This window comes from Protopterus annectens, chromosome 4.part0, assembly GCF_019279795.1.
Source record: "Protopterus annectens isolate FY-2018-M chromosome 4.part0, PAN1.0, whole genome shotgun sequence".
Classification (NCBI taxonomy): domain Eukaryota; kingdom Metazoa; phylum Chordata; order Ceratodontiformes; family Protopteridae; genus Protopterus; species Protopterus annectens.
In genome coordinates this window covers 628727047-628752254 of record NC_056733.1, presented here as the reverse complement: position 1 = coordinate 628752254, position 25208 = coordinate 628727047, and the positions used below count along the sequence as shown (strand labels likewise).

Here is a 25208-nt window from a genome sequence, read left to right as displayed (position 1 = left end):
GAGCCAGTGACTTAAAGCTTCTTGCTGCAAGTACTATGGAGGGAACTTCCTGCCCCTAGGGTCAGCCGTCTGGGAAGAAGTGCATAAGGTAAGACCGGAATCTTCTGCTGTCAAGCCTCTGCCGAGAGTTTCTCCTGAGGTTATTGTGCACTCAGAGGCTCACCTGGTTGTTTTGTGTCAGATTCTTCTACCACATCTGGGTTGGAAGCCAGTGAGGATCTTGCGGGCAGCACGTCTGACAAGGCTTTGCAGGTTTCCATTTTGGGTGTTCACAGGGAACCACGGTTGACTGTTTCTGAGAGGTCTAGTGGGGTTCCACAGTTTCTCTTTAGGGAAGAGGTTCCTACTGCGGTTGTGGAATGCCATCCTGACTCTTGGCCTACTCTGGTTTCTAGGACGGCTGCCCCTTTACAAAAAGAAAACAGAAAACTAACCATGTTTCCTCTGCTCCTAGGGATCCACAAAGTGAGTGGCAGGCCTTTATTCAGAGGTTATTTAATGCTTTACTGTGGTGTTAGCCTCCTCAAGGGGTTTCAGTTCCTGCTCCTCCTTGGTCCGCCTCTTCCCCTAAAAGACCCAAAGAATTCCATTCTTTTGTGGTGGATTCTAATGACGACTCCCTTGCTTATTCTACCCGGATTCCTTCTCCTTTAGACTACAGGTCTAAGGAGGAGGAGAAGTCTCATACTCTAGACTAGATGATCCTTCTGAGGATATTTCCTTTGGGAACATGGTCTCCAGGATGATGGAATTTTTTTTAAGTGGGATTGTGCCCAGGTTTCAGATATCTATAAGAGGTGCTATAAGTTACTGCAGATAGAGTCTCCTAAACCTGCAGCCATTCCTCCTGTCATGCCAGCTTTATTGGATGTTTTTTCCACTGCCTCTAAAGCACTGGATTCTCTACCTCCTGCTCCCTGAAAGTCTGACAGGTTTTATAGGGTATATATGCAGGAGAAAGCTGAGAAATGTTAGATTTATAAAAAATTTTTTGCATGAGTATTTACTACTGTATACAATTTATCTTGTGAATTTTTGTTACATTCAGTTTGTGTGGTATTGTATTTTACTCTACTTTATAATGTTCACTTTTTAATGAGAATTTTTATATTATTAATATTAAATGAAAAATGGGCAGGTTAGAAGCACTATTAACCTACCGTGTTGCTTGAGAAGATATTTAGAATTATGGAGGGTAACTATGTATTCTGATGAAGTCTCGCTTTTGTGGAGACGAAAGCGCTTAATACTGGTGTTCTTTATTAAAATGGTTTTCATCCAGTATCCTGTTCCAGTTAGTTTTATTGGATTAATTTTTGTTCATGCTGGGGCTGATTTTCTTGTGGTTACTACGTTTTATAGGGTGCCTGAGGATTGTTCCTTTCTGTTTCAATGTCCAGCTGCTGACCCGTCTGTGGTGTCTGTAGCCTCTGATAAGCCATCCCAATTGCTTCCTTCGTTCAGGCTACTGCTTTCTGACAAGGACATTAGGACCATGGATAGGCTGGGTAAGAAAGTTTATACTTAACCTACCCTAGCTTTTAAAATTACCAGACCCACATCTCTAGGTATGTCTTGGCTCTTCTTTCTCAGGCTTGTAAGATTCTTTCTGATCTTCCAGACTCGGAGGGTAAATCTGCTGCTGCTCCTTTGCTTGGGACCTCCTCTCAGGTGGTTTGTCATTCTATCAAATGTAGCTATGATGCAGCAGATGCCTCTTCAAGGGCTGCTGCTTCTGGTTTGGTTCTGAGGAGATATTCCTGGCTTTCGTTTCAACCTTTGCTTGATGATATTAAGCCTAAGTTGCTGGATGCTCCTCTGGATAATACTCTTATTTGGTGAAGCGGCTGCTGGTTTAAGTCTCTTCAGGACAAGGGGGAAGGCTTTTTACAGGAGCTTAAGCACGTCTGTTTCTCCTGTGCCTAAATTTCAGTGGAACTACTTTTCTAAGCCAGCCTTTGTTCGTAAGCAGTCTCACCCTCCTTCTAAAGGATTAAAAAAAAAAAAAAAAAAAAAAAAGTAGAAAACTGACTCCTCCTGCTAAGGCCACTCAGACTGCTGGGATTCTTAAGCCTTCCTTTCCTGGCAAACCAGGTATTGGCTGTCTATCCACCCATTCACAGCCACAATCCTCTTTCTCTTTGCCTCCTAATTAACCTTATTATTGTGACAGGGAAGGCATATGCTTCCACTGCCCTGCTCAAAATCCTAGCTTACTCTACTGAATGCTTTCTCTGCCTCAAGAACCATTAACAACAGTTTTAAACTTGTATTCTGTTCCCACTGGATCATTCTAGTAATGCTGTCATAGCTTTGCCTTTCCTACACAAAACTACAAATGATCCACATATATCAATGTTGGCAATACCTTTGCCATCGTTTTAGCTAGTATAGACAAACACTTACAACCATGGTTTAAAACTGAACTGTATCTATATCAAGCTGGGTCTGATGGCCAACTTTAGGCAATACATCCAATACAGCTTTCTTCCAATATGTTGGCGCTTCCTCTCCTTTTAAAAATACTATTAAATAAAATCTTCCAAATCTTTATCACTTTCCGATCTCCCAACTTCCACAGGAATACCATCTGTTCCTGGAGACTTTCCTGAACACTGGATTACATATCAGTTTTTTTGTTTTATTTTGTCTCCTCCCATCTAGTTAATTGTTTAGCCTCATCCATCTCTAACTTTGACATAATTAAGTTTTCCATACACATTACGAGTTGTGCTCCTTTATTTCAAAATGTATCTGATCTGTACAAATTGTCCTAAAATTTCTGAAATCTCTAATACCTCTACAGAATCTCTGGTTATTTTTCTTGTTGTAAGCTTTCAAAGCTTGGCAACAACCATCTCTAATTTTTTTGTTGCCCAAGTCATCGAGTTAAATGTTTTTGTGCTCTGGGAAAGTTAAAAAAGAAATATTTATGAAAACATGTATATTATCCAGATACTTCCTTATTTTCTCTTTAGCACTTTTCCATTTGTACCTCTGCATTTTCTCACAGATTCACCTTATTCTGTAATACTTTAATCTTTGTCAGCCCCTCCAAGTACATTCCCATTATTTCTTATGTCTCTCATTTCCACCATTTAAACTGCATTTTATCCTACTCACTAGATATAACTACTGAAAATATTTCTATCTTCCTCAATAACTCCCGAATACTTTCCATTACTCATTCCTTAAACTCCTCTCTTCTGAATGGGTAGATGGGAGAGAGCCAGTCTAATTTTTGCTTCATTACCCTGATGTGTTTTGAAGCTTTCAATCAAATGCACATTTTCATTAAAATATAATTTCTATCTAATCTAGCCCAGTTATTATACCTTGGGGAATAATACATACACTCTGTTCAAGTTCTATTACTGAAGTCACATCTTCCATACAAAATATTTTCAAAATTGCTTCAGAAATCTACCCTATTTTGTTGCATTTTCCATTCCAGGTACCCTGATACATCTTCACTACTGAAAATCAAGTTCCAGTCTGCACCTGAAAGTAATACTCCACGTTGAAAGTGGACTTCTAGAATTTCCTCAAGCTTCATTACACGAGTTTTAGGTGGAATATACATGCCAATAGCCCCTTAGTACTATAAAATCTACCATTATCTTTTTTTTCTCTATCACTAATGAAACTCCTCTTGCAATTAATACAAGTACACTTCTTTTCTTTTGTCCGAGGTATTCCACTGAATAACCATCCTGAAAACCTTTATCAAATTCACATCTTCAGTTCTTTCAGAATGTCTCCTGTAGCATTTAAAGACATTACAGAAAGCATCATTGTATTAAGTTATTCCCACCTTTTATGAATAAAAGCTTTTTTTATTAAATGTCATGTTCCAGCTTTTGTTACATGCATACACTGTTTGGTAGGTTGAACTTTTACAGTTATTTCCTGTCATACCCATTTGAGCCTACATCACATCTTACAAAACTTTTTTTTTTGTTTGAGGGCTTTCAATAAAACACACCAATATCCCCCAAAACCTATTACCTTAATACTAACACAAAACTATGTACATATTCAAATTCTGAGGTTTTACTCTACTAATAGGAACAAATGTCTCAAACTGAAAGCCACACTCAGACCTGAGTTTGCATGGATAACCTTTCTTTTAGGTCAAGATGCATGGTGCAGCCTGTGCTTCTAAGTGCTGTCTGGTTTTGTCTCATCTTTATAGCTCTCCCATCTAAGAAAACATATGAATGTTTTCAGAGAACATTATCTCCTAGCCAATTTCTCTTTATTATCTCTATGGAGACAATAGGACCAGATACAGAATTGCTACTAAGCACACATTTATTTGCTAAAATGCTGTATGCTTACCGGTACAACATTCAGGGATCATGGAGGATTTCCAGTGTAGGTTGTCTTGGCTATACCTACATGGTTGCAACAGCCGGACATCATAGAATTAGACTATTCAAATGTTTTTATTAAGGGGGAACTTGCCTCATGAAAACCAAAACTGTTTTGATGGAACTGCACTGTTCCACTGTGTTGATAGTGTAAAAACTGCACAAGACATATCTAATTACTCATTCAATGTGTTAGCCATAACCAAAAAAAAAGTACAGTTGTGTACACTTAACATAAATGTAGATGTTAGAGTGTATTCACTGTTGCAGTCATCACACTTGGGTTATCCTGCCAGGGGTAGCCCTCAAGTCGGCCCAAATACCAGAGGCTTAGTATTGTTGCGTCGGTTGCTATCGCTCCAGAACTGACAACAGTGTATAAAAACAGGCAGCCAATGCCATTACATCAGTTTTTCTTGCCCCAAAATGTCAGGAGTCCCCAACAGGGAGCTAAGTTATGGTGGAGTAACACCACCAGTAGAATGTAAATACCATTAGCCCTGTAAGGAGAAAGAGAGAGAGTGAGAGAGAGAGAGAGAGAGAGAGAGAGAGAGAGAGAGAGAGAGAGAGAGAGAGAGAGAAAGAGACAGAGAGAGAGAAAGAGACAGAGAGAGAGAAAGAGACAGAGAGAGAGAAAGAGACAGAGAGAGAGACACAAGGTGGCTGGAGGGTGGGAAACCAGGACTACAACAGTGTATGCACTCGAACATCTACATTTATGGTAAGTGTACACAACTGTACTATGTTCTTCATGTTTCACTGTTGTAGTCATCACATTTGGGTAGATTCTCAAAGCGAAGGATGGGAGGAGGAATTTAGATAGCATTAGGACCAGCTATAAGGCCCTGCAAGACTGCAGTGGCAAAGCCAGCTCTGGATTTAGAGAAAATTGGCAAATGGTAATGCTTGGTGAAAGTGTGTACAGAACTCCAGGTAGCAGTTTCTAGGATGTCCCTGGTAGGGACACCTCTGAGAAAGGCTGTAGAGGTAGATGCAGCCCTGGTTGAACGTGGTCTAATCTCCTGTGGGATAGGTTTTCCATGGTGCTTATAGCAGAAATGAATGCAATGGCCTATCCATTTAGAAATGGTTTGTTTTGAAATAGCCTTCCCCTCTGCTCCTGCAGCAAATGCCACCAGCAGTTGTTCAGATTTTCTTTGATGTTTAGTCCTGTCCAAGTAAAATCTAAGTTGTCTGTGCACATCTAAGGAGTGCAGTATCCGTTCCCCTTTGTTCTGTGGATTAGAAAAGAAGGTTGGCAATGAATGGACTGATTAAGGGCCACACTGGATACTACCTTGGCCATGAAGGAGAGATTGGTCCTGAGGGACACCCTACAGCAAAAGTAAATTAAGGCACCAAAGTTACACACTGGAAATCAGTCACTGTACTTTATTGCAGAAGACAAACGCTAAGCGCTTTCACAACTTAATGTTGCTTCATCAGACCACATCACTAGTATTTAACCAAGCATCAGTTGTAGTGATGTGGTCTGATGAAGCAGTGACTGATTTCCAGTGTGTAACTTTGGTGCCTTAATTTACTTTTACTGTTGCTGTGTGTTTTGGGCACCTCAGTGTACCTGCAGCCATTTGGTTTTTGCATCTTCTGAGGGACATCCTGTCTGCATGAAAGATGATGAAAGGCTCCACTGCCATAAGGGTCTGTAATTCAGATACCCTTCATGCTGAAGTGACTGCTAAAAGGAAGGCTATTTTCCAAGAAAGGAATTTTAACTCTGCACTCGCAGCTGGCTCAAAAGGAGGAAGAGGGAGTTTTTCCAATACAAAGTTAAGGTCCCAGGCTGGATTTGGGGCTCTCCTGGGCGGTCTTAAGTTTTTGGCCTCTCTGAGGAACTGCTTGAGCAGTGGATGAGAGAAGAGGGGTGGTTCTGTGTTGTAATGAGCTGAAATGGCTGAGGCATGAATTTTGGAGGAGGAAAAAGAAAGACCAACCCCTGTGAAGCATCTCAGTTAAATATTGAAGAATCTGAGGTAAATTGGGTGCTGCTGTGCTCATCCCTTGAGTTTGGTTCCAGGCACAGAATATTTTCCATTTTTCAGCGTAAGATTTTCTAGTACTAGGCCTCCTTGCCTACAAAATGACATCCAACACTTGTTTACTGAGGGATGGTAATGGAGAAATTAGGTAATTAGCCAGGCTGCCAGGTTCAGGGTTTGAAGCCGAAGGTGCAGAATCTGGCTCTCCTGCTGTGACAGCAGGGTAGGGGTCTGAGGCAGGTGCCATGGAGCCAGCAGTGACACACTGCGCAAGAGGGGGTACCAGTGTTGGTGTGGCCAGTCTGGTGCAATCAATATCATCCTTGGTTTATCCAGTTTGATCTTTAGTAGTACTTTGGAGAGGACAGGCAGGAGGAGGAAAAGCATAAACTGATAGATTTTTCCAGCCAAAGGACAGGGCATCCACTTTCCAAACTTGTTTGTGGGGAGTCCTTGTGCAGAATTTGTCTAATTGGTAGTTCTGGGGGGTCCTTGTGCAGAATTTGTCCAATTGGTAGTTCTGGGGGGAGGGGGCAAACAGGTCTATAACTCGGGACTCCCCCATTTGTTTATCAACATGTTGAAACTCTTTGGTTCCAGTTTCCACTTGTGTGGGTCCATGAGATTTATGCTTAGTTTGTCTGCCAGTGTATTTAGTTTTCCTGGCAGGAATAGAGCCTCTAGATGCACTTGGTAGCTCAAGCCTGTGTTCCACAGAGCCATGGCTAGTCTGCAGAGGGGGTATGAATGGGTACTCCCCTGCTTATGTACCACATAACAGTGGTGTTGTCCGTCTTTACCATTAATTGTCCTGGAAGAATGTGGTCCTTGAAGGCTGTCAGAGCATTCTGTACAGCTAACATGGTTGATATGCAGGTGCATTTGACTTAGGTTCAATTTTCCCTGAATGAACTTCCCTGCCAGGTGAGCCCCCCATGCATAATCTGATGCGCCTGTTAGGGTTTGGGCGGCAGGGGGTAGAGTGAATGGTCGTCCTTTGTTTTGGTGGCAGCCCTCTGCCCACCAAAGAAACTAACTGTAGGCAAGGTGTAATAGGAATCATTGCTTCTAAATCCTGAGAATGTTGACACCATAGGCTTTTTAGATACCACTGTAGTTTCCTCATATTCAGTCTTGCATATGGAATTAGTAGAATGCAGGAGGCCATGAACCCCAAGGCTTGCAGTATTTGCCTTGCAGAGAGCAGGGTTTTTGTGGCCATTAGTTTGAAGTAAGCCTGCTCCCAGGAATATAAAATTTGCTGACAGGGTACAAATTGTGATTTTTTTTTTCATTTATGGTGTACCCCAGACAAGTTAGCACCTTTTGTACAAATGCCAGATGATTCAAAAGCAAGTCCTGGCTTTATGCCTGAATTAGACCATCGTCCAGGTATGGGTACATCTGAATATTTCTTTGCCTGCAAAATGCAATGACTGGAACTAGGCACTTTGTGAATACTCTGGGTGCAGAAGATAAGCCAAAGGGCAGTGCAGAGAACTCAAAGTGCATATGGCCTGCTTTGAAGCGTAGGTATCTTCTGCAAGACTCCCTGATTCGGATGTGCAGGTAGGCTTCCTTTAAATCCAGTGTTGCCAACCAGGCATCCTTGCCTAGCATAAGATGCAACTGGTTAAGAGTTAGCATCTTGAATTTTGGAATCACCAAAACGGTGTTTAGGATAGAGAGGTCCAGGATAGGACGCCATGAGTTGTCTTTTCTGGGTACCAGGAAAATTCTTGAGTAGAAACCTTGTCCCTTTTCCTCTTCTGGTACAGTATGAATAGCCTTTAAGATTAAGAGAGAGAGAGTACTTGCTTTTGAGCCTCTGCCCACTGATTTGGGGGTAGATCTGGCCAACCGTTTGGGGTTGGTAATGTGTGGAAGTGAAATCTGTATCACTGAGAAACTATATTTAAAACCCATTTGTCCTGAGTAATGAGCTCCCAGTTTTTTGCTTGCAGAGCAATCTTTTCCCCTAAAGGAGCAGTCAGTTGAGAAGTGCTTGGAAGTTTTAAAGTTAAGTCATTGAGACAGCTTACCATAAGGGGAAGTCTTACTACCCCCCTGATTTGGAAGTGGGAGCCTCCCACTGCTTAGTCCTGTGCATACCCTGGGACTGAAGCCTGGGTGTTCTGCTGGTTCTGGGCCTGGACTGAGAAGACCTGGAAAAGGCAGGAAAGGACCAATTCCTAGAGGCCAATGCCTACTAAATCTTGGAGGCTGTATTTGTAGGAAATCTTTAACAGTTTGCATAGATTTAGCTTTTTCCTCCATCTTTTTAAGAACTTCTTCTGCTTTGTTGTCAAACAGGCAGTCCTGATTTAAGGGAGCATCCAGCAATTTAGTTTTAACATTATCTGGCAAAGATTGCTCCTTAAGCCAAGCATGCCTTTTAAGTACAAACCCGGTGACAGCAGCCCTGCAAGATACCTCTAGTGAATCAAAACCACATTGCAAAGTATGTTTTCCAACCTGTTCAGCAGAATGCATTAAATCCTGTAAATCCTTATTTTCAGCACAGTCAGGAATCAACATTATTTTCTGTTTAAGCAATCCAATAATATGCTGCTGATACTTTAACAAATGAAACTGGCAGTTTAAGGCCCTAATGGCCAAGGTTGCAGAGGTGTATACCTTCTTACCCAAACTATCCAGGGCCCTGGAATCTCTATCAGAAGGGGTAGGATTTTTGGCAGTAGTAGCCTTAATGCCCTTGGGTCCCTGTAAAATGGTCTCAGGATCCGCAGTAGGATTTTTAAAAAGAAACTTGTGAGTCAGGAACCCTGTAGTATCTATCAGGTTTTCTGGGAGCAGGTAGAGAGTCAGGGGCCAAGCTAGATTCCAAAAAGGCATCATCAACAAGGTCTATTACAGGAGGGATAGTTAAAGGCCTGTGTTGGGGCAGGAGTAAGAAATCCCTAAGCCTCTTTTTAGAATCAGAGTAATCCTGGCTTTTCCAGCGAAAATGCTCCCTAAGTGTATGCAAGATTTCACCAAAAGAAAAATCCTCTGGGGGAGAAGCAGAGGGAATAGAGTCCTCTGCATCAGAATCCTCATAGGTAAATAAGAGTAAATCCTGGTCATCAGAGGAAACAGAGATTTCAGAATCCTGGTCAGAAGTATCATAAGCAAATTCAGTCCTAGGTCTCTTAGAGGGGGAAGGTTGGCATCCCCTGATTACAGTAATAAGGTCTTCAGCCACTCTTATCATTTGATTTTTTTAGGCATAGAGGCCTGACCATGCAGTCCGTGCGTTGGTTTTCTAGGCATGGTTCGAGTTTTAGGCCCTGAAGAAGATAGTGTTGGTTTAATATGCAAGTCAGTAGGCCTGAATAAACCCTCAGAGGCCGGTGCCTGCACATCCAGGGTAGCGACATCCGCAGGTTCCACAGTTGAAGCATCTCGTATCATTCCGGACTCCGAATGGGTCTCAGTAGAGGCCTGCGAATCTGAAGTAGCTGGTATCAGGGGCTGCAAAAGCACCTCACTGTCACTGGCAAACTGGCGACTAGCTTAGGAGAAGCATTGTTGGCAGCTTTGGACCTTGGCAGCCTGTCTCTGTCTTTATCTTTGCGTTTTTTCGGAATGTCGGTAATCTGGTGGCTTACCGAAGACATATCTGGATAATTGAACCCAGTACCAAAATATTTAGAAATGTAAATATACCGACGACTAATAGTTTGTGGTTTAAATAAGGCACAAAACAGACAGCGAGGTACGTTGTGGTCAGGGCCTAGGCAAGGAATACAGTATGAATGACAATCTTTAGGAGGTATTTGCTTTCCGCAAGAAATACAATTATTGACTTTTACTGATATCTGTTTAGAGCAAGAAAAAGTTTCCCCCAACGGGGTACTTAGCTTTAAGACTTCGGTTCTGAAACTCAAAAATGAAAATTTCAGGAGTCGGCCGACCGGCACTTGCGAACTACTTGCGCTTCAGGCACCACACAGCAAGAAAGACTGATGTAATGGCATCAGCTGCATGCTTTATACCCTAGACTACCTGACGTCACAGAACATGAGACAGCAACCGACGCAGGACCCGAGACTTTGATAATCAGGCCGACTGAGGGCTACTTCAAGCAGACAACCCAAATGTGATGACTGCAACAGTGAAACACGAAGAACATCTGATAATGCATAGATCCTGCCCTGAAATGTAGATATTTTTCACAAGAATCTCTGACTGGGATATGCAGACAGGCCTCTCTAAAGTCTAGACTGGCTAACCAGGCATCTTTGGACAGTATAGGGAGAAGCTGCTGCAGTGTGAGCATTTTGAATTTTGATACCACCAGGAAGGTGTTTGGGCACCGGGTGCCCTCTTTCCTGGGTACCAGAAAAAGGCTGGAATAGAAACCTTGGAATAGAAACCTTGGTCTATCTGATCTGCAGTAACAGGCTGAATTGCCCTCATGGAGAGCAGGAAATGGTTTTGTGCCTCTGCCCACTGGTTTGGAGGAAGATCTGGGAATCCCTTTGGGGATGGCAACATGTGGAAATAAAATATGTACCCCTGGGAAACTATGTTGAGGACCCATCGATAGATGGTAATGGAGGTCCAGTTTTTTTGCATGGGAGGCAAGTTTTCCTCCTAGGGGAATGAGCAGATGGGCAGAGGTGAGAGGAGGAGTTGAGATGTCATTGGGAATTCTTTCCATAATGGGGTGGCTTAGCACTCCCTGGTTTAGAAGTGGAGGTACTCCATTGCTTAGATCTCTGCATACTTTGAGACTGCTGTCTGGGGGGTCTGTTTCCCCTTTGTCTAGTCTGAGGTGGCTGGAAAGGACCAATGTTTTGAGGGGCAATGCCTACTGAATCTTGGAGGCTGAACTTGCAAAAAGTCTTTAACTGTCTACATAGACTTGGCTTTTTCTTCCATATTTTTTAAAATCTCTTTTGCTTTGGTGCCAAACAGATTGTCTTTGTTCAGTGGTGCATCCAATAATTTTGATTTGACATTACCTGGCAAGGTCTGTTCCTTAAGCCAAGCATGCCTTCTAAGTACAGAACCGGTGACTGCTGCCCTGCAGGATGCTTCTAGGGCGTCAAACTCACATTGCAGGGTATGCTTACTGATTTGGCTTGCAAAATGCATAAGTTCCTGTAAATCTTTATTTTCTGCACAGTCAGGGAACATAGAAAATTTTTGTTTAATGAGTTCCATGGTATGTTGCTGGTATTTCAGCATGTGGAACTAGAACTGCCAATTTAATGCTCTAATGGCAAGAGTTGCACAGGTATATACTTTTTTCCCCATCTGTCTAAGACTCAAGAATCCCTGTCCGAGGGGGTGGGATTCGTAACTGTGGTTGCTTTTATTCCTTTAGGCCCTTAGGAGATGACCTCTGGGTCACCAGTAAGATTCTTGAAAAGAAATGTGCGAGTCAGGGACTCTTAACACCTGTCAGGTTTCATGGGAGCAAGAGGTAAAGTATCAGAAGTTAGACTGGATTCCATAAAGACATCATCCACAACAGGATGGATAGCTAAAGGTCTGTGCTGTAGTAAATCTAAAAATTCCCTGAGCCTCTTTTTGGACAGATTATAATCCTGGCATTCCCAATGGAAGTGCTCTCTCAAAGTATGTAGGGTTTCGCCAAAAGAAAAATCCTCTGGAGAAGAGGCAGAAGGAATGGATTCCTCTGCATCTGAATCCTGATAAGCAGATAAGAGCATGTCTTCATAATCAGAAACCTCAGAGTAGTCGGACTCTTGGTCAGATAAAGCTGCTGGGGACAAGTCTCTTTCTCTTAGCAGGGGAAGGCTGGCTTCCCCTAATCAGCATGGTAAGGTCTTCCACCATTTTAAGCATCTGTGATTGTGGCAAGGAAGCAGGCGCTTGAGTTTGGGTCGTTTTTTTTTTTTTTAGGCGTAGCTCGTACTCTGGGCCTTAGAAACTCTGTAGTTTTAGAAAGAACTGAATATGCAAAAGTCAGTTTGTGACGAATATCGGTAGTGCGAAGAACTTCCTCAGAAGCTCGTGTCTGCACAGCGGCTCCACACCCATCCAAGGTAGAGACATCCACAGGTTCCATAGTCAAAGAAGACTCTTGCGGTATACCGGACTCCGTGCGGCCTGCGAATCCATTGATGTGGGCATCAGGGTCTGCGAAAGCACCTCACCGAGTACTGGCGAACTGGCGACTAGCTTAACGGAAATGTAGTCTGCAGTTTTGGACCTGTGCGGTCTGTCTCTGTCTAGATCCTTATGTTTTTTTGGAAGATAGGTAGTCGGATGGCTCACAGAAGCCATTTCGGAATACGAGAGCAAGAGCGAAAGTATTTAGCTACAATAAGGGCCTGACGAATAGTTCAGGCATTGTACAAAGCACAAAACCAGCAGCGAGGGATGTCGTGGTCTGGGCCTAAACAGGTGACGCAGTAAGAATGGAAATCTCGGTGTGGTATTTGCTTTCCATAGGCAGGACAATTGTTAACTTTTTCTGACTTCGGACAGAGCAAGAAAAAAGGATCCCCATGGGGTAATTAGCTTTAGAAGACTTCAATTTCGGAAACGAAAACTCCGGTAGCGGCCGACTGGCACTCGTACAAACTGCTTCTGCTTCGGGCTCCTCAGCAAGAACGACTGATGTAATGGTGTTGGCTGCCTGTTTTTATACCACTGACGAACGGATATCAGTCCCGGAGCGACAGCAACCAACGCAGAAATACTAAGCTTCTGGTATTCGGGCCGACTGAGGGCTACCCCTGGCAGGATAATCCAAATGTGATGACTGCAGCAGTGAAACACGAAGAACATCTTCAATAAGCAACCAGAGCCTACAATGTTAGCCACCCACAGAGTTCCACTGCAGAAACACACTGGGATATATGCAGAATGATAACACTTGCAAACACATGCACCAAATCATTTTTATTTATACAGCTTTACGCATCCAAACTTCAAAGCAAGTAACCAAGTGTGCTTAAGCCACAAGTACACTGGCCTGACTGCTTGTTCTGAAGCTTGGATTTAATTCTCTGCTAAAATGTTTGCAAATGATATTCTACATTCATTACTATAAACCTCTAAGGAGGAGTTTTGCAGGCAGTTAGCAACCCTTTCTTTTGCCTTCATCATAATATACAGCAGCTCTATATTTAAAAAGGTATGAATACCCATAAGGAGCAAGTTAAAGTATACCTCCTTTCTATTTGTAGTAGGAATTTTTCATTTACTGCCACCAATAAATGGAAGCTGTTGACCCCACTTTCCACTCGGTGACTTTGCTTCTGAAGTGCTGATGGCTTGAGCACTTAGAGGGGAAGCACAAACGAATCAAAAGAAAAACAAAAATGCTGGCTGCTGCACTGAAATCACGGTTTCATTCTGGTTTTCTTCATAATGTGCAGACAAAAAGGTTAAGGGTTCTCTTACAGATGTCCATGTTTGTGTGTCACCAGGTAGTTACCTTGAGGTGAGGGCAACTTTTCACTGCCTTCACAAAGTAGGCTTCTCTTGTGCAAGTGTTTTTTTTTTTCTTAGCACAAAATGTGAGCTGCCTTACTCACCTGAGTAAATTTACCATCAACATGTAATACTGTACACAATAACTACAATATTGTACTTTACTACAAAATGCAGAATGATGAAAAAATGGAGAACACTGCTAGAGAAAACATTAATTTTCAGGGATCCATAGAAATACGTCTTTATTCAGTGCAACAAAGCAGTAAGTTTACTCTACCAGGACAACATTTCAGTTATGAAATTATGCAATACGAAATATTCCACCACATTACAGCAAAAGGCACCCCACTGATGCCAAAGACTTTTGAATGACCTATAAATCACAGTATCAATATTTTACAAGAATGAAGATCTTAAAGCAGGAGCAGAATAGTTTGAAATTTCCTTGAAAATGCACAGAAGCAGCTACAAAAAGCCTCATTCTGAACAGTTAGGATTCGCCTTTTGTGAAAGGCAGCCTTTTATGACAGATTGACTAACAATGTGTACAGGCTGCTGTTGCTGGTCTTTCACCTGAGGTCTGGCATTTTTAAAATACACCTCTTTAAAAAATGAAATTTCAGTTGAAGTGCTTCATTTGGCTCCAAAAGCTGTTACCAAATGCTGCCATATCAAGTTTGTTATAGGACCTGCCATCAGGCTAGCATTAATGTTGCTGGTTTTCTCTGGCTTCAGACAAGTCTAAAAACATCTCTCTCAAATGGTCATATCTGTGCATTTCAAATTTTCCCAAAAGAAAAAAAAAGATTTTTGACACTGCTTCCCTTATTAAAAGGGGAACAAAGTCTGCTTCACTGCACTGAAAAATAAGTCTCTAAACAGAAAAAATTGTTATTAACAAACTGTACTATGCAACAACGGATGGAGCACATTTCTTTGAGTGCATTTCAGATAACTGAGCTAATTAAAAACTGAGCTAATTAAAAACTACCAAATTGACCTTTGTGTGCCACAGAATTCAAACTGGACTCAGTTACAACCACGGTCACCAAAAAACTGTTAACTTCATCCAGGAAAGAACATTAGACCAATCATATGCAGTCCCACGCGATTCTCAAGATTTGTATACAGATTACGGAAAGAATGTTTCTGAAGTTAAGATGAATCAGCAAAGAAAACATGTTTTTTTTTATTTTATTTTATCAAAAATTAAAGAATTTTTAGCACAGAAAATCCAAAGCCTGCTTGGTTGCCAAAATTTGTTTTGCTACCTGACATTAGTCAGAGTCTTAAAATCGAACAACTTTGCAGGATTATCTTTTTGTAGCACAACTTCACAGCCCCAGGAAAGTACTTTTCAAGAAACTAAAGCAGTTGCAGTCAAATTCAGTCCAAGGTGATGTGAATTATTTTCTCACAATTACAGAAAACTGCAACAGATCTCCGAATTGTTCATGAATGCTAAATACAGATATAGCAATTTGGGAGGACTAGTTAGTGGCAGCTGCTGGTTCAACCATTGTGGGGGTGAGGGTGGACAGATGGCTATTACTCATCACAAAACTGACAACTATTACCTAACTGCAAGATACAACTCATATACGCCAAGGTTACTTCAGTAGCGATCACTCCATCTAAATTTATTTACACAATCGTACTACAGTTTCTGTGCCGACTCGGTAATAGTCTTAGCTATGGGTTATGCCCTGCTAAGGATATATCTGCCACCCAGCTTCCAAAGGATCTTCGAAGCACCCAAACTGTTATGTCATCTCAAGCCAAGCTAATTAAAAAATCCAGGTTTGGGTGTCAAACCCTTAAACGTTTTTAATGGCAAAGAACAAAAGGCTAAAGTACTTTGTATTTAGAGCCATTAGCCAAACACAAGACAGACAATCACATAACTGAATACCTGTAGATAAATAATAAACATTATTATTAGAATTAATATTTCTGACAACTGATGGTATTTACTGCCATTCCCAAAATGAAGGACTTGAATTTTTCCACAGATTTTCTTCTTTATCAAATGACAAGGTTTCAGTAGTGGTGGAACTTAAGTCCTTGGAATTCAGATAACTTTTTTTTTAAAGGGGAGTATTTTCAACAAACAAGGGGTGCTGACATGGGAGCAGCTTGTGCCCCAGTCTTTGCCAACACTGTTTTGTTAGGATGAAAGAACCAACATGTACTCAACAGTAGGTTTTTCTAAGAGCCTCATTCTGTATGCAAAGTTCCTCTAGATCTTTATTTTCTGGGATGGTACAGAAGAGGATATTCATTCCTGGAGTATTTAAATAGCACTACAGAGTTTTAAAGTTCATTTACAGCTGGAACAGAGGAACGGATTAACTATCTGGAAACCCTCATATCCTACACAGCATTGGGTTTCATAGGTTGGTACTAGGCTAATCGGTCCTAGGGCCTATACAAGCCTAGCCGTAACAATTCCCTGGCTATTTCTTCCCATAGTATTTACTTCCCTGGAACCCTGTCTAGCAGTCTAGTCAAACATTTATAGAAGAGACCTTCTCCAACACCCATTTACACTACTCTAGTTGTCTCCCTTACACCTACAAGAGAAGTCTGGTGAAAGGTCAAGCAATATAGTTTGCGAGGATGACATGTGGCATGAACTGGTTAAACTCAAACAAATATTTATTGTTTGGGGATATCAACAGAATTCAGCATTCCTAAAAGTGACTATGCAGAAAAGCACAGGAAAAGTTACTTCTCTTCAAGGATACGGGGTATCAGCATTTGACAAGAAAGGGCAAAGGTGTGATCCAAGAAAAACAGGAAAGCACTAGGCAAGGAAGTTAAAACTGCAAAAGCAGAGAACATATGCACAACAAAATGAGTAGCCATTACAGCACCAAAGTCAAAAGCAGAACACTGCCCAAAGCTAAGCTAGTAAGATGTTACATCACAGCAAGACAGAGTTTAGGGAGAAAGAAATGGATGGTTTTGTCCTGTACAATTCACTGGTGAGGCACTATAACTCTTCCCCAAGTCAAGAAAATCCAAAGGGAGAAAAAGAAGGTAGAGGAACTGCAGAGGCAGAGAGAAACACACACATGCTTAAGCAGTGGCAGAAGCTGAATACGAAACCAATTAAAACTTCACATTTATCTGGTTAGTACTTTCAGAAGAAATGAACTCTCAGGGAACAGGGAAGGGTAGAAATAATTAGGACTGAATGGGGTTGATAGCAAATGAATAAACCGGAACAAAATACTGACTTAATGGGAAACAAAAGATAGTTTCCTTCATCAAAACTGACAACTAGCCAGACCCACAAGAAGAAGGGTGTCCATCCATACTGTCTGCAGTCCAATGTTGGTAAACTGCTAAGTCACTTAGATGACAAGTCAGGGTAGGATAATCCCAGTCAACTTTTGGAAAGAGAGCACTAATAACACAAGTGACCATGCTGTTCCATGGTTGGAGGCGTGTCCTTAAGACTTGTCAATTAATGCAGACTAATACAGAAGATAAATAACAGGGGCTGTACAATGGCATACACAATCTGCCACTGCCCTCTGGATCTCACTTCCTCCTCATTATTAGAACAAAGATGTATACGGTACCCCCCCCCCCTGAGTACCCGAACAACAAGGAAAAGGGCAGGATGGAAAGGACCAAGTCTAACAGGACAACAGCACAAAGACAGTGGGAGGGGGCTGTGGGCCTACAGCAATTACAGAACATTTTCTTAAAAATCTGGTATCAAACACTGTGCACACTACACAACCACTTAAAGTAGAATACATCATGTCATTCTCACAATCAGCAGTATTTATACCATCTCATGAGAGATTCTTAACCAAACTGTGAATACAGTCACTAACCTTCATTTCCACCATTCCTTAAACTCTGTGATCATTTCGATTTGTGGAGCTCTCAGAGCCCTTCACAGTTACACAGGCATACCAACCATGTGGACCTTCACACAAATAAAAGGTACATAAATCCAAAATGAAATTTGTACCACAGACCTGAGACCCCCCCCCCCCCCCACAAAAAAGATGATTTATAATGAAAGTGATTAATACAAAAAAATATGGAAAGAATCTTCTGAAGCAACAAATCGGTACACCAGGAAGAAATTCCACACACCTTACTGCTGGAATCACTGCCAAACACAGAAATGACATACATTAAGCTGTTAAGTGCATTTCAAGGCTCAATAGACTGACTATTCTGCTCTAATTTTAAATTTGGGAGCCCATGTTACAGCACCTTCTGATATACAATCTCCAGCAGTCACGTTTGCTTCCCTCATCAGACAGGACACTTATTTCTGGAACCTGTGTGACAGAAGCAATAAATGTTCTCAACTTCAGAGACTGTGCAGCTCCTATTACAGTGCTAAAAAACTCCCATAATGCCACAGGGTGCATCCATACAGAGAAACTTCTGGGAGTCTAGAGTGTTCTTACAGCTGACTGTTACCACACATGAAGTGCTGTTTCCAAGAATACATTTACTGGTAATAATCTCGCACTGCAGCTCACTTTCACTTACTCAAGGGAGCCAGGGTGAGAAAATAAGTCATATTAAGATAGCAGGTCCCGTTTTGTCCATGTTTAGCATATTCATCTTAAAATACAGAGTGCTGAAGGAAGGACGGAGGGAAGCACCACTGCTCAACACAGAAGTTTTATCCAAACAAACGCCAGTGGCAATGGCTTCAGCAAGCAGGCCAATATTTAAAATGCGCTCTTCAAAACTTACTGGCCTTTCTCTTAAAAAAATTTATTACAAAAATTACTGTTCTGTCAGGAGCAGTGCTGCACATGGCACTGGAAAGGCACTTGAGTACAGTAAAACTTCAAGGATTCAAAGGATATACTGTGTCATTTATATCTTAAAAAGTTATTTTTCTGATGTTATGTTGGGTCATGTGCTCAATTACACAGAAGTACCAATATCATCAATAAGCATGTCAGACTTTCTTATTATAATTAATCCATCATCTATTGACCAAATTAGAAGCCACAGGCTAGTGGAATCCACTCGGGAGAGAACCCAAGTGGTATCTATTCCTTTCCACAAGACAGATCAGCATGGTAACTTCACGGAAAACAGACTGCCTGTGTCAATTTTGGGTCATTACATTTTCATCAATTGGGATGCATTCCAACACAACAGGAGTAGGTCAAGTTCATGTCCCACCAGAACACACAAAATGTGTCATTCCACGCAAAGAAAAGTCAAAAGCATGACACAGCAGGTAATGCTCTCCTCTTTCAGACAATGTCACTGTGTTAACTTGCTGTGGTGCACACAAAACTAAATGAAACCAACATGCAGGGAATAAGTAATGAATACCACATCATATTAAGTGTGAGTACCGCTTACAAGCAGCACCATGAGTGAGGAACCAGTAAATATTTACCTGTTCTGATCAGCACTGGAGAACAGCACTGCATGCTGGGTATCACTAATTAATACCACCGTGTAGCAACTGTCAAGAGCACTGAAAAACAGCATTTCAGGCTGGGACCAAGTAATGAATATGTCATAGTGGTTGTCAGCTTCATTAAAAAACAGCATAGCTTATGCTACAAGTAAGTAGCAAATACTACTATGCAGTTGCAGTCACTGATGGACAGCTTTCCTTGCTAGTTCTGCTGACAGACAGGTAGCAAGCCACCATGGCAACCTAAGAGCAAGACTTCAATTAGAGGGTCTGGCACCTGATGAAGCTGCAGGACAACTTGTTCAGGAAACAAAACCATGGATAATGTGCTAACAATAGTCATCTACTTCACAGCAGTTCCAGTGGAGACAGAGGTTTGAAAGTTCTGTCAGGATGCGCATCTGGGCAAGCCTAGGAGGCATCAGTGAGCTAGGGACATGGACATGAGATCCTCCCAAGGCCATGCATCATTATCCACTTAAGACTCTTTAAAAGGCTGCCAGCATATACAATGGGGAAGGGCTATACCTATGCAAACCAGCCTCTCAGGCTTATTCATCCCCAAAGGATTTCAGTCACCTCTGGTGACCCAGACCCAGAGGAATTAAAACAAACCACAAATCATTACATCTCAGGGAGAAAAAAGTACACAGTCACAACACCCAACATGCACAGTTTGCATAACCCAATGGAGAGGGTGGTGGAGAGGGACAGTATTCTTTACTGGGAGTGAACACTGATGAACAGCACCTCACACAGAGTGAGTACCAACCAAAAGCACACCACTCTTAAACATCAATTCAGCAAAGACTTAATCAGGACTCTCTACACAAAAAAGTCATAAAGCTCAGGAGATTTAACAGTCAAGGTACTCAAGTTACTGGGTATTGCCTGGTCAGATTATGATCAAGGCAGAACATTGTTGCGAGTCCCAAATGACACCATGGCCTTTTTTAAATGTACTTGCTGTTAAACTATTGGCATGGAAACCTTTTTCTTTGGGAGTTCATGTTGGATCCACTTTGTGAAGGGTCCTGATCTGTTTAGCATTATATCATCTGCTTAGACAACAGCAACTGTTAACCCATCATTAGTTGCTGTGTCATTTATAAAGATGCAGAACAGTACAGAAAGAACGGAGTCTTATGGCCCACCACAAAAGAATGTCCCCTCTAACATTAACACTGTTTGCTTGGACTTTTAAAAGGTTCTTAGGTCAAGTAATTTAAAAAAGTTACACTTATGGTTAATTCTTATATTTATTTAGTAGACTATGGTGATCTACACTTTTGACTGCCTGAATTAGGTTTTCCACAAGAACATGAAAAATACTTCACCTGCACAATGTACAGGGCAGAAAGCATATTACGTCTTGCTCTTAAAACGTGCCAAATGTACATAAAGGCCTCATATGTTACTAATGACCTGAAATACCTACTCCTGTATTTTTTTTTTGGGGGGGGGGGGTAAGAATGCCTACAGAATTGACAGTATACAACCCCTGTGGTCAGATAAAATCTGAGCAAGTAGTTTTACTGTCACCACAGCAATTTTATGGAACACTGGATGAATACTGTGCTGACCGAGGTCCAACTCATTTTCAATTTTTTTTGATAAATTCTGGTAATGATTTCCTAGAAATAAAAAAGGGGATCAGGGAGGGTAAATTGGAATACAGGTTGTAATTTTTAGAGACAGGAGTAGTTCACACTACAGACAAAGTTCATAGAGTTTGCCATGTCACTGATCATTTGTCAAAAATGCTTGGCTCACTTGTTTTGTTTTAAGAGGGTGAATTTGGCTTCCCTGATGCGTGTTTTACATGCTTTTCGCCAGGAAAGAAATATGTGATGGCTACACGGAAGTGATTCTTTTTCATTTCTCCCATGTTTTTCGTTCTTGCTTGAGGCACAGAAGTGATTCTTTTCCATTTCTCCCAGGTTTTTCGTTCTTGCTTTCATAAATTATCTTACATTAGTATGAAGGAGTACAGTCAAGCATAAGATGTAGCAGGGAGGGACAAACACTACACAGCACCCAGAAAACCATCTTAATCTGCAGGCTGCCAGGACCACTTTAGTAGTACAAATTCCTAACTGGTGACCCTATGTTTCCCAAAAAAAGTAAAATACTGTTTGATATGGAAATGGTAAGGCAATGTTTGCAAGTCAGAAAGTTTGCTTTGAAGATGATGACTAGACAGACAGAAGTTAATCCTGATCCTGAAGAAGAAAACCAATAATCATGACAAGCAGAAAACTAAAAAACACACCATAACTACATGTTTAAATGCAACTGCATTCTATCTTTTCCAAGTTGGAGTGCTGAAGAAAATCCCACACAGCACTTGCATGCTGAGAATATCACCATCCCTTAAGCAAAAACGTCTAATGCATGTCCTGTAGTGAAGAAAACTATCCTAAATTCTGACACAAGGGCAACCACTCACAAACAGAAAAAAAAGCAGCTTAAGCAAGTGAAGTAGCACAGTAATTCTCCTACAGAAAGAAAAAAATGGAATACTAGTCCAAACAAGACAATTCCAGAAAAACAGGAATGCAGCAATGAATGTCACTAACACATTACTAAATGTAACCAGTTGCAAAAGTAGCTAATACATATACATACACAGACCTGTATGTGTGCACATGTGAATACGCATAATATATAAATTAAAGACAAAAATGGAGCAACAAATACAACAATAACCTTTGAAAACAAATACGTATCAAAACAAACTGTAGTAACAGAACAGGACAAGCCTAGGTCCAAATAAAAAGTAAAAAATTAGCCAACAACACAGAGACTAAAAAGCCCACAAGCTGCAATGAAAATACACAAAATGTGTTTAATTTTAAGCGCTTTTCGTTGCCCAAACGTAGCAACTTCTTCAGAAATAAACACACATTTCCCAACAGTATTATTTAAGTAATTAATACAGTCACATGATGTATAAATCAATTGAGAGTCAGTTTTTTTAAAAATATATTACAATTAATTCAACTTCACAAGTGCATTAAAACTACTTATACTACTAAATTCTAAAATTCCTGTCAATTGTTGAAGTTTAAAACTCACTTATAGTGAATAAAAATGTGTATACAATTCAATACATATGAATAATTTTAGTGGGAACACTACAATACCAGTCATGAACAAAAACTAAACTACTAAGTGTTCGGCCAGGTATATAAGAAGTCAGAAATAATTACCGTTTCAGACTTCTAAGTTTTAGTAAACAACCAATATTACAAGAGTCATTCAAACCTGGAAAAGAAAATGCATTTAAATGAATTTGCCATGCAAGTTCACGTTCCTCTAAAAGTAAGTTAAAGGGACCCCCTTTCATATCTACTTGGATCTGATCAATAGCTTTAAATGTAAATTTATGTCCTTGATTATGAACGTGTTTGCCAGAGGGTTGTCCATTTTATTCGTGGAAATTGCAAAAGTGAGTTTATAAACTCTGTCACGCAGTCTACGCTTGGTTTTACCCACGTAGAATGCTGGACAGCATGTACACTTAGCTATATACACAACAAGTTTAGAGTTGCAGTCAAGTTTTAGTTTTATGTTAAACTTGTCACCGTTGATAAGAAATGTATTGCCAACTTCTATGAGTCTGCACGTCTAAACGCATTTTGTGTATTTTCGTTACAGCTTGTGGGCTTTTTAGTCTCGGTGGTGTTGTTGGCTAATTTTTGAGTTTTTAAGCGTTTCTTTTCCGGTTTTTAGTTTCCAAATAAAAAGTGTTAATTCTGATAAAAATAAATAAATAAATAAATAAATAAAATCATAAAATGTTAAGTAAAACAATCCAAGAATAAAAACAGAGAATATTGACAGAGAAAGGCAAAGTTCATAGTAACATAGGAGGTTACTAGGCTAATGGCCCTGAGGCCCTTACAAGCCTAGCCAACAGTTTATCCCCAAAAAAGAACCCGCAGTCAGCACCTGTCACCCCTGTCAATGAGGGACAAAAGTGGAACCCCTGGGAAAAATCTGCGGTTTCCTATCCACTCATCAAGGTTGCGCCTGAAGAGGGTCAGTGAGGTACTCTGTATGGGAAGTCTATTCCAGAGACGGGGCAGCTTCTGGGAGACAAACCTGTCTCTCCAGCAGGTTTTGTTGATGTTGCATATTAAATTTATTCAAACCCTGGACCTACTGCACATGAAGCCATAACTCTACCCATTTAGCTATGAGGACAGAAAATAAAAACCTCTTCCAAGTGTCGAACCCGGGCCCCTTTCTAATATAGCACACCGAATTAACCCACCACGCTGGTTGCATGAGAAAGTTTGGATTGTTAAGAAGTCCTAGGAGTTACAGAGGATTGACTGCACCACTAACTTGAAAGTAGAAAATATGTTTGGTTCTCCAGCAAAAAACAAAACACAACACATTCCCTTTACTCAGATATATAACAACCAAAGAATCTATACTTTTGGTTAGTGGATGTATGGAAGTCGTAACCTTGCCCACTGCAAAAACAAAAATTGCTATGCTATTATGCACACTTCATGTGTAGCACTGTCTGCAAAGTGATCTCCTGCACTTTGTATCTAAAGAAAATGTTTGACACCTGCATTGCTTTTCTCTCCCCTTAATTTAACTGCAGAAGTACAATCTTACTTCTCAACTGCTGACATAACCTGGAACAGAAGTAGCAATTTAGGTGAGCCAAGAGGAAGTTAGTCCAAATCCAATCTACAGAGGCTTACTGAAAAGAAACAGCTTGATCTCACTAGACTAAAAACTGAGCTAGCAGCCTTTCTAGACAGGAAGTTACTATTTCAGTAAGTATTGGTAAAGAACTCCTACTTTGATAATTTCTCTAGATCAAAGCAATAGTAGGTATACTGAAATTACAAGTAAACAGGGCACTAAACTGGATAAGGAAATTTTAAAATGAAGGCTTAGTCAGACTCTGGAAGCCTTTAAAGTTATCACACTCCATTTATGAAGGCTGTAAATGTAGCCCCATCTGATTAACTTCATGACAAGTATCCCTACTTCTGGGGGTACTATGAAACTGAGGTACCTGGGGATATACCCATCAGATATAACAAGTGTCTGCTGCAACATTAGAGTAACTGGCAGCTAAAAAGACGTCTTTTTTAAAGTACACCAGTAACCAAGAATAACCAATCATTAGGTACAGCCCTCCACATGTTGTACTTACTCAAATCTGTATTTAGTATAAACCTGCTTATGTCAAACACCATAGAGTGATGTGGAAGTGGGTGTTTTTAGAAAACCTGTGGTAGAATGGAGTTTTTCTGGTTGAGCACTGCAGGGATAGTGGGGGTGTGCAACAGGTAACCACTCCAAGCAGTTCAAGGGGTGTTACCAAAGTAAAGACTCTAAATGGCTAGCAATGGTAGGCAAATGGATCCTCAGAGAAAAGTACTTTTATGGAGGAGGAATATCAACCTTAAGTACTGATATCAGTATATAATGGAGGGAACAGTCATTCATGCGAAGAAGCGAGAGACAAACACTGGTGCACGAAAACAAAAGTATGTACTAGCTCCTACGCAGGGAGTTACATATGCGAGAACAAGTAACTCAGACCAAACAGCACCACCGACATTGCTGTAATACTTTCTAAAAGTAAAACAGAATGCAAAAGGCCTCATTATCCCCTTTGGGGAAAGGAGTAGCCTGTGCTAATTGCGATATAGACAGCACCCCTCTAAGCTTCAACCCAGAGGTGCCAGACATGGGAACACAGGTTCACGGCAATCTAAACTTTGATCACCATGTGCCCACAGTGGTAAGGAAAGCCTTCTGCACTGCACATCTCGTAGATAACGGCATTGCATCCAAGACTAAGGTGATCAGAACTTTGCTGTACTTTACCCTTATCAGACCACTAATGGAGTTCAATGGATTCTTCTGTATGTACCTCACCAGACACCTGGAGCAGCTGGAGACTATAGAGGCTTTTAACCAAGAGAATTCAGGGCCTCCAAAACATGACCTATA

General features: G+C 41.0%; 1 protein-coding gene across 3 annotated transcripts in view; it reads right to left on the bottom strand.

Annotated features, from left to right (window-relative positions):
- PXN (paxillin) overlaps positions 1–25208 on the bottom strand; it is a 1651517-nt gene that overhangs the window by 1613403 nt on the left and 12906 nt on the right. The gene's annotated exons all lie outside the window — the stretch shown is intronic.